We start from the raw sequence: 10,978 nt of genomic DNA, 5'->3' as shown, positions 1-10,978 counted from the left end.
CTTAATATCTTCTGCTTCTGTTAGGTCCATACTATTTCTGTCCTTTATTGTGTCCATCTTTGTGTGAAATGTTCCCTTGGTATCTCTAATTTTCTTGAAGTGATCTCTAGATCTCTAGTCTTTCCCATTCTGTTGTTTTCCTGTTTCTTTGCACTGATCGCCAAGGAAGGCTTTCACTGGCTGGCAAAACACCTGCTTGATGCAACAGCCAGATGGAGATTCAGAACAATTGCAATAGGTGGAAAGTTACGAGACATCTCTGCTAGAAATATTGAAAGCGATCACTAAAATGAGAGCACACAATTATTCAGCCCTTGCAGAAGAAACTTCAACAGTTTACATGGATTATATTGTTGAAGCCTCACCAGCTCCCCTGGGTGGGAGGCAATACTATTTCTCTCTTGTTTAGCAGATGATGAAGAATCTTTGGAGAGTGACTTGCTCAGATCATACACTGCATGAAGTTTGAAAGCAAAGTCAAATAGAGAACAGACCTGTGACTGCCAAGGGAGGAGAGGGAGGGGAAGACTGGGAATTTGGGATGAGCAGATGCAAATTATTATTTCTTGTTGTTCAGTTGCTAAATCGAGTACAACCTTCTTTATGGTCCAACTTTCACATCCGTACATGACTACTGGAAAAACCACAGCTTTGACTAGGGAGACCTGTGTCAGCAAAGTGATGTCTCTGCCTTTTAATACACTGTGTAGTATTGTCATAGCTTTTCTTCCAAGGAGCAGACATCTTTTAATTTCCTGGCTGCAGTCACTGTCTGCAGTGATTTTGGACTGCCACTATGTCCACTTTTTCCCCATCTATTTGCCATGAAGTGATGGGATCGGATGCCATGATCTTCGTTTACTATTATATAGAATGGATAAGCAGCAAGGTCCTACTGTATAGGATAGGGAACTCTTCAATATTCTAGGATAATCTATTGTGGAAAAGGATATTAAAAAGAATATATATACATGTATAACTGAATAACTTTGCCGTACAGCAGAAATTAACATTATAAATCAACTATATATCAATAAAATAAGTTTAAAAACTAAAAATAAAAGCAAATTGAAATGTCTCTTCTGCACCGTCAAAGATTAAGAATGTATTTTGTGTGTGTTTCCAGTGATGAGAGACAAGAAAAGGTGTGTCCTTCCAGAGCAGGACCCCCGGATCCTGACTGCAAATCTTAGCGATTATCATAGGCACGAACTCTTCCAAATGCTGGGTTGTTGTTCGGTCACACCAGGTTTCCCTGTCCTTCACTACCTCTTGGAGTTTGCTCAGACTCATGTCCATTGAGTTGATGATGCCATTCATCCAAATGCTTTGCTTGTATGTTTTAGGACAGAAGGCTGTGCTGTTACAACCAGAGTCCCAGTGATGACATGATTTAAGAAATGAAGCCCTTTCAGTTGCATTTCTCAGTCCACAGAGAGTCTCCACTTTGGCAACTTCCCTGCTTTGCCAGGGACCCCAGCTGCTGGCCTCCACAGGTGCCTCCAAGACCATCTGATTGTCACTGTCCTGACCAGAGGAAAGGCAGGAAGGGGCGACAGCTCTGGCCGGAGATCCGTCTTAAGCAAGAGAGAGAGAGAGATCGCCTAGGTCACATGCCTTCTCAAGCCAGCGGTCACACCCAGACACACATGTCGTGCAGGAAGGGGGAAGGGCAGATTTCACTGGCTAGTGTCCACCTCAGATAATTCTTTTACTCACTCCTTATCATTGTTCAGTTGCTAAGTCATGTCTGACTCTTCACAACCCCGTGGATTACAGCACACCAGGCTCCTCTGTCCTCCACTATCTCCTGAAGTTTGCTCAGATTCCTGTTCATTGAGTTGGTGATGCTATCTACCCTTAACCCTAACAACTACCCTAACTAAATATTTGACTAATGGAGAACACCCAGGACCAGTGTGGTGAAGTAGAGAGGCGACAGTGATCCACTAATTTAGTAGAACCAGGATTTAACCAAACACGGGAAGCAGAGCCCAGGGACTGAGTACAAGTCTTATGGCTGGTCACATGCTGGAAGGATGCCAATGACCTTGAGCTGTCACTACAACCGTCTCTTGTAATCCAGACTCATGCTGGGGGCAGTGTTGGTCAAGCTGGCTTTCACGGGATGCTGTTCCACTCCAATAATCTCCAAGTGTGTTGAAGTCACACTCCAAACTTCAACCTCGCCGTCACAGATGACCTGCTGTTAAAGTGTTTAGTGATTAAGGAGAATCCTTGTTGATTCATTAACGATCCACACTATACGCTGACCCGCAAGGTCTCCTGACTTACAAACAACTTTCCATCAAAGACCCTATGGCCAAGAACAGGCTTCCCAGGTAGGGTTCACTTTGATCAGAACATACCTTTTAATGAACTGTATGGATTTGGGTTTAGACCATTTCGAAGACTCTTCCCAGAGCCACAGGTTCTGATTAAGTTTGTCACAGCACAGCGATTCTCAAACTTTTTGATCTCAGGATTCTTTGACTTCATTTATATGGGTTATATTAATAGATAGAGATATTTTACTGAATTAGATTCTTAAATGGAGAAATAATTAAATACATTAATTTTAAAAGAACAGTAAGAAACCCATTATATGTTAAATAAGTAATACTTTTATGAAAAACCACCAGACTTCCCAGAAAGATTTAGTGAGAAGACCGGCATTGTTTTCAGATCAGATCAGAACAGGTCAGTCACTCAGTCGTGTCCGACTCTTTGTGACCCCATGAATCGCAGCACGCCAGGCCTCCCTGTCCTTCACCAACTCCCCGAGTTCACTCAGACTCACGTCCATCGAGTCAGTGATGCCATCTAGCCATCTCATCCTCTGTCGTCCCCTTCTCCTCTTGCCCCCAATCCCTCCCAGCATCAGAGTCTTTTCCAATGAGTCAACTCTTCGCATGAGGTGGCCAAAGTACTGCGGTTTCAGCTTTAGCATCATTCCTTCCAAACACCCAGGGCTGATCTCCTTTAGAATGGACTGGTTGGATCTCCTTGCAGTCCAAGGGACTCTCAAGAGTCTTCTCCAACACCACACTTCAAAAGCATCAATTCTTCAGCGCTCAGCCTTCTTCACAGTCCAACTCTCACATCCATACATGACCACAGGAAAAACCATAGCCTTGACTAGACGAACCTTTGTTGGCAAAGTAATGTCTCTGCTTTTGAATATGCTATCTAGGTTGGTCATAGCTTTCCTTGCAAGGAGTAAGAATCTTTTAATTTCATGGCTGCAGTCACCATCTGTAGTGATTTTGGAGCCCAGAAAAATAAAGTCTGACACTGTTTCCACTGTTTCCCCATCTATTTCCCATGAAGTGATGGGACCGGATGCCATGATCTTTGTTTTCTGAATGTTGAGCTTTAAGCCAACTTTTTCACTCTCCTCTTTCACTTTCATCAAGAGGCTTTTGAGTTCCTCTTCACTTTGTGCCATAAGGGTGGTGTCATCTGCATATCTGAGGTTATTGATATTTCTCCCAGCAATCTTGAGTCCAGTTTGTGTTTCTTCCAGTCCGGTGTTTCTCATGATGTATTCTGCATATAAGTTAAATAAGCAGGGTGACAATATACAGCCTTGATGAACTCCTTTTCCTATTTGGAACCAGTCTGTTGTTCCATGTCCAGTTCTAACTGTTGCTTCCTGACCTGCATACAGATTTCTCAAGAGGCAGATCAGGTGGTCTGGTATTCCCATCTCTTTCAGAATTTTCCACAGTTTATTGTGATCCACACAGTCAAAGGCTTTGGCATAGTCAATAAAGCAGAAATAGATGTTTTTCTGGAACTCTCTTGCTTTTTTGATGATCCAGCGGATGTTGGCAATCTGATCTCTGGTTCCTCTGCCTTTTCTAAAACCAGCTTGAACATCAGGAAGTTCACGGTTCACATATTGCTGAAGCCTGGCTTGGAGAATTTTGAACTTGACTTTACTAGCGTGTGAGATGAGTGCAATTGTGTGGTAGTCTGAGCATTCTTTGGCATTGCCTTTCTTTGGGATTGGAATGAAAACTGACCTTTTCCAGTCCTGTGGCCACTGCTGAGTTTTCCAAATTTGCTGGCATATTGAGTGCAGCACTTTCACAGCATCATCTTTCAGGATTTAGAATAACTCAACTGGAATTCTATCACCTCCACTAGCTTTGTTTGTAGTGATGCTTTCTAAGGCCCACTTGACTTCACATTCTAGGATGTCTGACTCTAGGTCAGTGATCACACCATCGTGATTATCTGGGTTGTGAAGCTCTTTTTTGTACAGTTCTTCTGTATATTCTTGCCATCTCTTCTTAATATCTTCTGCTTCTGTCAGGTCCATACCATTTCTGTCCTTTATCGAGCCCATCTTTGCATGAAATGTTCCTTTGGTATCTCTGATTTTCTTGAAGAGATCTCTAGTCTTTCCCATTCTGTTGTTTTCCTCTATTTCTTTGCATTGATCGGTGAGGAAGGCTTTCTTATCTCTTCTTGCTATTCTTTGGAACTCTGCATTCAGATGTTTATATCTTTCCTTTTCTCCTTTGCTTTTCACTTCTCTTCTCTTCACAGCTATTTGTAAGGCCTCCCCAGACAGCCATTTGGCTTTTTTGCATTTCTTTTCCATGAGGATGGTCTTCATCCCTGTCTCCTGTACAATGTCACAAACCTCATTCCACAGTTCATCAGGCACTCTGTCTATCAGATCTAGGCCCTTAAATCTGTTTCTCACTTCCACTGTATAATCATAAGGGATTTGATTTAGGTCATACCTGAATGGTCTAGTGGTTTTCCCTACTTTCTTCAATTTAAGTCTGAATTTGGCAATAAGGAGTTCATGGTCTGAGCCACAGTCAGCTCCTGGTCTTGTTTTTGCTGACTGTATAGAGCTTCTCCATCTTTGGTTGCAAAGAATATAATCAATCTGATTTTGGTGTTGACCATCTGGTGATGTCCATGTATAGAGTCTTCTCTTGTGTTGTTGGAAGAGGGTGTTTGTTATGACCAGTGTATTTTCTTGGCAAAACTCTATTAGTCTTTGCCCTGCTTCATTCCGTATTCCAAGGCCAAATTTGCCTGTTGCTCCAGGTGTTTCTTGACTTCCTACTTTTGCATTCCAGTCCCCTATAATGAAAAGGACATCTTTTTTGGGTGTTAGTTCTAAAAGGTCTTGTAGGTCTTCATAGAGCCATTCAACTTCAGCTTCTTCAGCGCTGCTGGTTGGGGCATAGACTTGGATTACTGTGACATTGAATGGTTTGCCTTGGAAACGAACAGAGATCATTCTGTCGTTTTTGAGATTGCATCCAAGTACTGCATTTCGGACTCTCTTGTTGACCATGATGGCCACTCCATTTCTTCTGAGGGATTCCTGCCCGCAGTAGTAGATATAATGGTCATCTGAGTTAAATTCACCCATTCCAGTCCATTTCAGTTCGCTGATTCCTAGAATGTCAACGTTCACTCTTGCCATCTCTTGTTTGACCACTTCCAATTTGCCTTGATTCATAGACCTGACATTCCAGGTTCCTATGCAATATTGCTCTTTACAGCATCGGACCTTGCTTCTATTACCAGTCACATCCACAGCTGGGTATTCTTTTGCTTTGGCTCCATCCCTTCATTCTTTGTGGAGTTATTTCTCCACTGATCTCCAGTAGCATATTGGGCACCTAACTGACCTGGGGAGTTTCTCTTTCAGTATCCTATCATTTTGCCTTTTCATACTGTTCATGGGGTTCTCAAGGCAAGAATACTGAAGTGGTTTGCCATTCCCTTCTCCAGTGGACCACATTCTGTCAGATCTCTCCACCATGACCCACCCGTCTTGGGTTGCCCCATGGGCATGGCTTAGTTTCATTGAGTTAGACAAGGCTGTGGTCCTAGTGTGATTAGATTGACTAGTTTTCTGTGAGTATGGTTTCAGTGTGTTTGCCCTCTGATGCCCTCTTGCAACACCTACCGTTTTACTTGGGTTTCTCTTACTTGGGCATGGGGTATCTCTTCACGGCTGCTCCAGCAAAGCACAGCCATTGTTTTACATGTTTGCAAATCTCTTGAATGTCTAGTTGAATAGAAGACAGCTGGATGAGGACATCTGCTTCTGCATTCGTTCTGTTGTAACATCTCAGGTCTTGTAGTTTTCCAGAAACTCCACTAGACATTCATGAAGTAATGAGAGAGAAAAGAAAAACAACATCTTAGTACTGTACTATGAAGAATCAACTCAATGGACATGAGTTTGGCAAACTCAGGGAGACAGTGAAGGACAGGGAAGCCTGGCATGTGCCGTCCATGTGGTTACCAAAAGCTGGACACAACTTAGCAACTGAACAACAATTATAAAGAATGTGATATGGTCTAGTTTGTTGAGTCTTCCTGGTAAAATGGCTCTGCATTACTATTATGACATCCCCTGTCTCAGATAAGAAAATCTGGGTTCAGAGTGCTTGAGTCATTTACATGAGAACACACAGCTGGCGGCAGAGGAGCCAGAAGGAGGTTGGGGTCTCAAGGAGGTTGGGGTCTGCCTGACCCCATCTCTGGGCTCTTAACCTGCACACTGTTCTGAAGCCACCATGGGTGAAAGGCCACCCACGTCCCAGATTTGTTGGAAACGTGATTCTGGGAGAAACGAACAAACAAAACCAGAGAGACAGAGAACGCAGTGTTTACTGGTTGAAGCCATCATAAAGATTTCTCGTTATATATAGAAGGTTTGAGATTCTCGGTGGCAACTAGACGCAAGACGGGTAACTGGGGTTTATGTCTGGGAAGAGGGAAGGAGCCAGCATGGACTGACCACCTTCTGTTGGCCAGTGTTTCTCAGTGGCATCTCATTTCATCTTCTGCCAAGAGGGTGTTGTGAATATCGTTTGCAGCCAGGTCTCACAGTTTCTAAGATCAAAAATGTCTCTCGTTTTATCCCCCACTGGGCTCACTGCACTACCCTTGCCTATTGGTCAGGACAGCTCACCTATTTCAGTGTTGTGAAGGTTTGATCTTTTCAGTTGTTACTATAAACAGCAATATTGGAGTATAGTGTGTGAGTAGGTGAGGTATGTTTCTAAAAGACTGTAAAGAGTACAGGAAGGAATTATGACCTCACACAGAGCTCAGCCTGGACTCCAGACTAGCAGGGGACATGACTTGGGGAAACTGGGTAAGATTGTGGGACCAATATCAACCTGTGGGTCCCTCTCCCCAGACCCCTCTCCTGGCCACCACGCAATGCCCTGACACCTGCACCAGACTCTGTCTACCTGGAAGTAGCATCAGGGGATGACAGAGGATGAGATGGTTGGATGGCATCACCGACTCAACGGACATGAGTTTGAGCAAGCTCCAGGAGATGGTGAAGGACAGGGAAGCCCGGCCTGCTGTAGTGCATGGGGTCGCAAAGAGTCGGACACAACTGAGCTACTGAACAACATGATTGACTAAGTCATTGGCTATTGGCAACTGAATCAAGCTTCAGCCCTTCCCTTCCTACCCCCGACTCCCAGTTCAACCCTCTGAACACCTGGTCAGTTCCCCTGACAACCAATCTGAGGCCCCAAAATCATCTCATTAACAAAACAAAAACACTTCTGAGCATGCTAAGTTGCTTCAGTCATGTCTGACTCTTTGTGAGCTCATGGACTGTAGCTTGCCAGGCTTCTCTGCCCAGGGGGTTCTCCAAGTAGGAATATTGGAGTGGGTAGCTATTCCCTTCTCCAGGGGATCTTCCTCTCCTGCATTGCAGGCAGATTCTTTACCATCTGAGTCACCAGAGAAGCCAGAAACAGAGGTAAAGACAAAATATATATTTCTTAGTATGAACCACAATATCACACAGGGTTACCGACTGAACACCATACATGCATCACTTGATACCCACAGTGGTTCCTCTGTGTCTACAGGCGGTTTGTTCCAGGACCCATGGACACCAAAACTGGAGGACGCTCATGCTCCTTATATAGAAGGCATAGTACTGTCGTATAAACTACACGTACCACTTCCTCCTGTACACTTTAAATGATCTTTAGATTACTTCTACTGCTTAATACGATGTACATGCTTTATAAATAGTTGCCAACATGTGACAAGTTCAAATTTTGGTTTTGGGAACTTTTCGGATTTTTTGCCCCTGAATATTTTTGGTCTGTATGGGATTGAATCCTAGGATACAGAAGCTACAGATACAGAAGGATGGCTGTACAGCAGTTGTATCTGTTTCTGTTCATTCCAAACCACCCCATCAACCTCAGAGAGTCCATATAAAAATGGAGACTTTGGGATTCTCTTGCCAAGTCAGGCACTTTGATGACCTGGGACCCACCTTCTTACATGGAGACAATGAACTGGAGCTAAACCCTGGGAGGTAAGATCTGAGTAAAGACCACAGCCTCCACTCTCAGAGAAGCAAGAGCTGATTTGCCAAACGCACCATTTGCACCTTCTACCCTGTTTTTTTTCAAAGGTGTAATTTGCATACAATGAAATGCACAAATCTTATTCAGTCCAAAAGATTTGAACAGTGGTATATACCCATATAGTTACCACTTAAGATACAGAAATTTTCTTCTCCCCAGAAAGTACTCGGATCTCTTGACTTTATTACCATAGATTCATCTTTCCTGTTCTTGAACTTCCCATAAATGGAATCATAAGGTGTGTTTGTGCCTGGCATATTTCTGAGATTCATACGTGGCTTTATGTCATTAGTTTGTCCTACTAAAACCAAATGTGTTTCTCCACAGAGTATTGTTACCTGAAAACTGAGCTTGCCTCTTGGTGGGTGTTGAGCCAGTAACCAAACCAAAGATAAGGAGAAGGAAGTATTTATTATTACTTGCAGCAAGTGGGGAGAACATAAGGATCTTTCCCAAAGCAGTGTTTCCCAGAACAGCAAAATTGGGGAAGTTTTTAAGCTACAGGCACATATATATTCATGAAAGGACTTAAGCAGAGGAGAATTCAGCATAGAATTGGGGCAAAGGGTGACAGGGTCCAAGCTTTATTAGTTGATGAAGTCAGGAGGGTCAACAACATCCTTCCACCCTCCACCCGGGTGGGGGCCTTAGTGTCTGCAGAACTCAGTTATGTTATTACGTGTATCCCTGGAGGAGGAACCAGGACCCTGCCTTATCACTGCACCATTGTCTGATTGCCATTTCCCTGTTCATTTCTTAGTTCCTTTGTTGTTGTTGTTCGGTCCCTAAGTCTTGTCCAACTCTGGGATCCTATGGATGCCAGGCTTCCCTGTCCTTCACCATCTCCCTTTGTTCCCCTAAAATCATCAATTACTGAGACCTATTCAAGGGTGAGCATTATGGCCAAGCTTAGATCACAAAATGGCTTAGACCATAAAGGGTTCTCTTCTGTCAGGAAAGCCAAGCCTGGTTCTCTCTCTCCAGTGAATCCCTACCTACCCTCTCTGCTTACAGTATGAATGCATCACAGTTTGTCCATTTTTCTGTTGATCAGCCCTGAGCTGTTTTTCCCCTTTGAGGCTATTGTGAGCAAGGCTGCTCTGAACATTTGTGTAAAGTCTTTGTGGAACTTATGCTTTCATTTCTCCTGATAAACAACTAAGAGCGGAATTGCTGGGTCATAGGCTTCCCTGGTGGCTCAGATGGTAAAAAAAAAATCTGCCTGCAATGCAGGAGACCTACGTTCAATCCCTGGGTCAGGAGGATCCCCTGGAGAAGAGAATGACAACCTACTCCAGTATTCTGGCCTGGAGAATTCCATGGACAGAGGAGCCTGGTGGGCTACAGTCCATGGGGTTGCAAAAAATCAGATAAGACTGAGCAACTAACACTTTCACTATTTTCCGTCAGCCATCCCCCACCCTACCCCACCTATCAGTTCTCTGGAGAGAGACTGTCCAGCTCAGGAGACTCAGTGTGACATGCAGGCCACTGTCAGCAGAGATTAGTCCTCAGAGATGGAAAACCACTTCACATGTGACCTGCATTAGGCTTGCAGGAAGGAAAGACCAATGTAAGAGCAATAGTTTCCCCTTTCCATCTGGGACCAATTTAGGTGTCAGTTTGGGGATACTGGGCTCAGTATGGCTCAGTGCCAGGGCCATTAAAAAATATATCATGGTTTCCCTCAAGCAAATTACAGTGATAAAAGTGGTGGAATGAACTAGAGAAGGGTAGAGATTGGAGAAGGAAATGGCAATCCACTCCAGTATTCTTGCCTGAAGAATCCCATGGACAGAGGAGCCTGGCGGGCTGCAGTCCCTGGAGTTGCATAGAGTTGGACACGACAAAGCAACTGGGCAAGAGGGTAGGAATATGCTAACTTCATAAGAAACTTCCAAAAGATTCCCCAAAGCGGTTGCACCACCCTCTCTCCTATTCTATTTAAAAAAATATTTATTTGGCTGTGCAAGGTCTTAGTTAGGGCATGTGGGATCTTAGTTGTGGCATATGAAATCCAGTTCCCAGACCAGTGATCAAACCAGGCCCCCCTGCGTTGGTGAAATAGTTAGGTGTCATTTCAGGGGGTGCTCCTTAGGACTCTGGTACCATAATTCTTTATGTCTCAGTGTAGAAAAGAATTGAGTGAGAGGCAAAGTGATAGATAAGCAGTGATTTATTAGAATAGGATGCTTGTGAAGGTTACAAGTGGGTGACTGAGAAATGCTGCTCCCTGAGAACTGAGGCTACAGTTTCATAATCCAATGGAAAGTGGGAGGTGGAGAAGAACTTGTTTGTCTTTGTTGAACAGATGTCATGCTTCCATCATCAACTCCTCCTTCAGGTTTGAGTTGGTCAGCCTGAGTTGGTCAAGCTAGTTCTATAAATTATTGTGGGTAGTTCAGTGGTAAAGAGTCCTCCCACCAGTGCAGGAGACTCAGGAGATGCCGGTTCAATCCCTGGATCAAGACGATCCCCTGGAGAAGGAAATAGCAACCCATTCCAGTATTCTTGTGTGGAGAATCCCATGGACAGAGGAGCCTGGGGGGTTATATAGTCCATAGGGTCGCAAAGAGTCA

Source organism: Bos indicus x Bos taurus, chromosome 25 (genome assembly GCF_003369695.1).
Source record: "Bos indicus x Bos taurus breed Angus x Brahman F1 hybrid chromosome 25, Bos_hybrid_MaternalHap_v2.0, whole genome shotgun sequence".
NCBI lineage: Eukaryota > Metazoa > Chordata > Mammalia > Artiodactyla > Bovidae > Bos > Bos indicus x Bos taurus.
Note: the sequence above shows the minus strand (reverse complement) of the source record.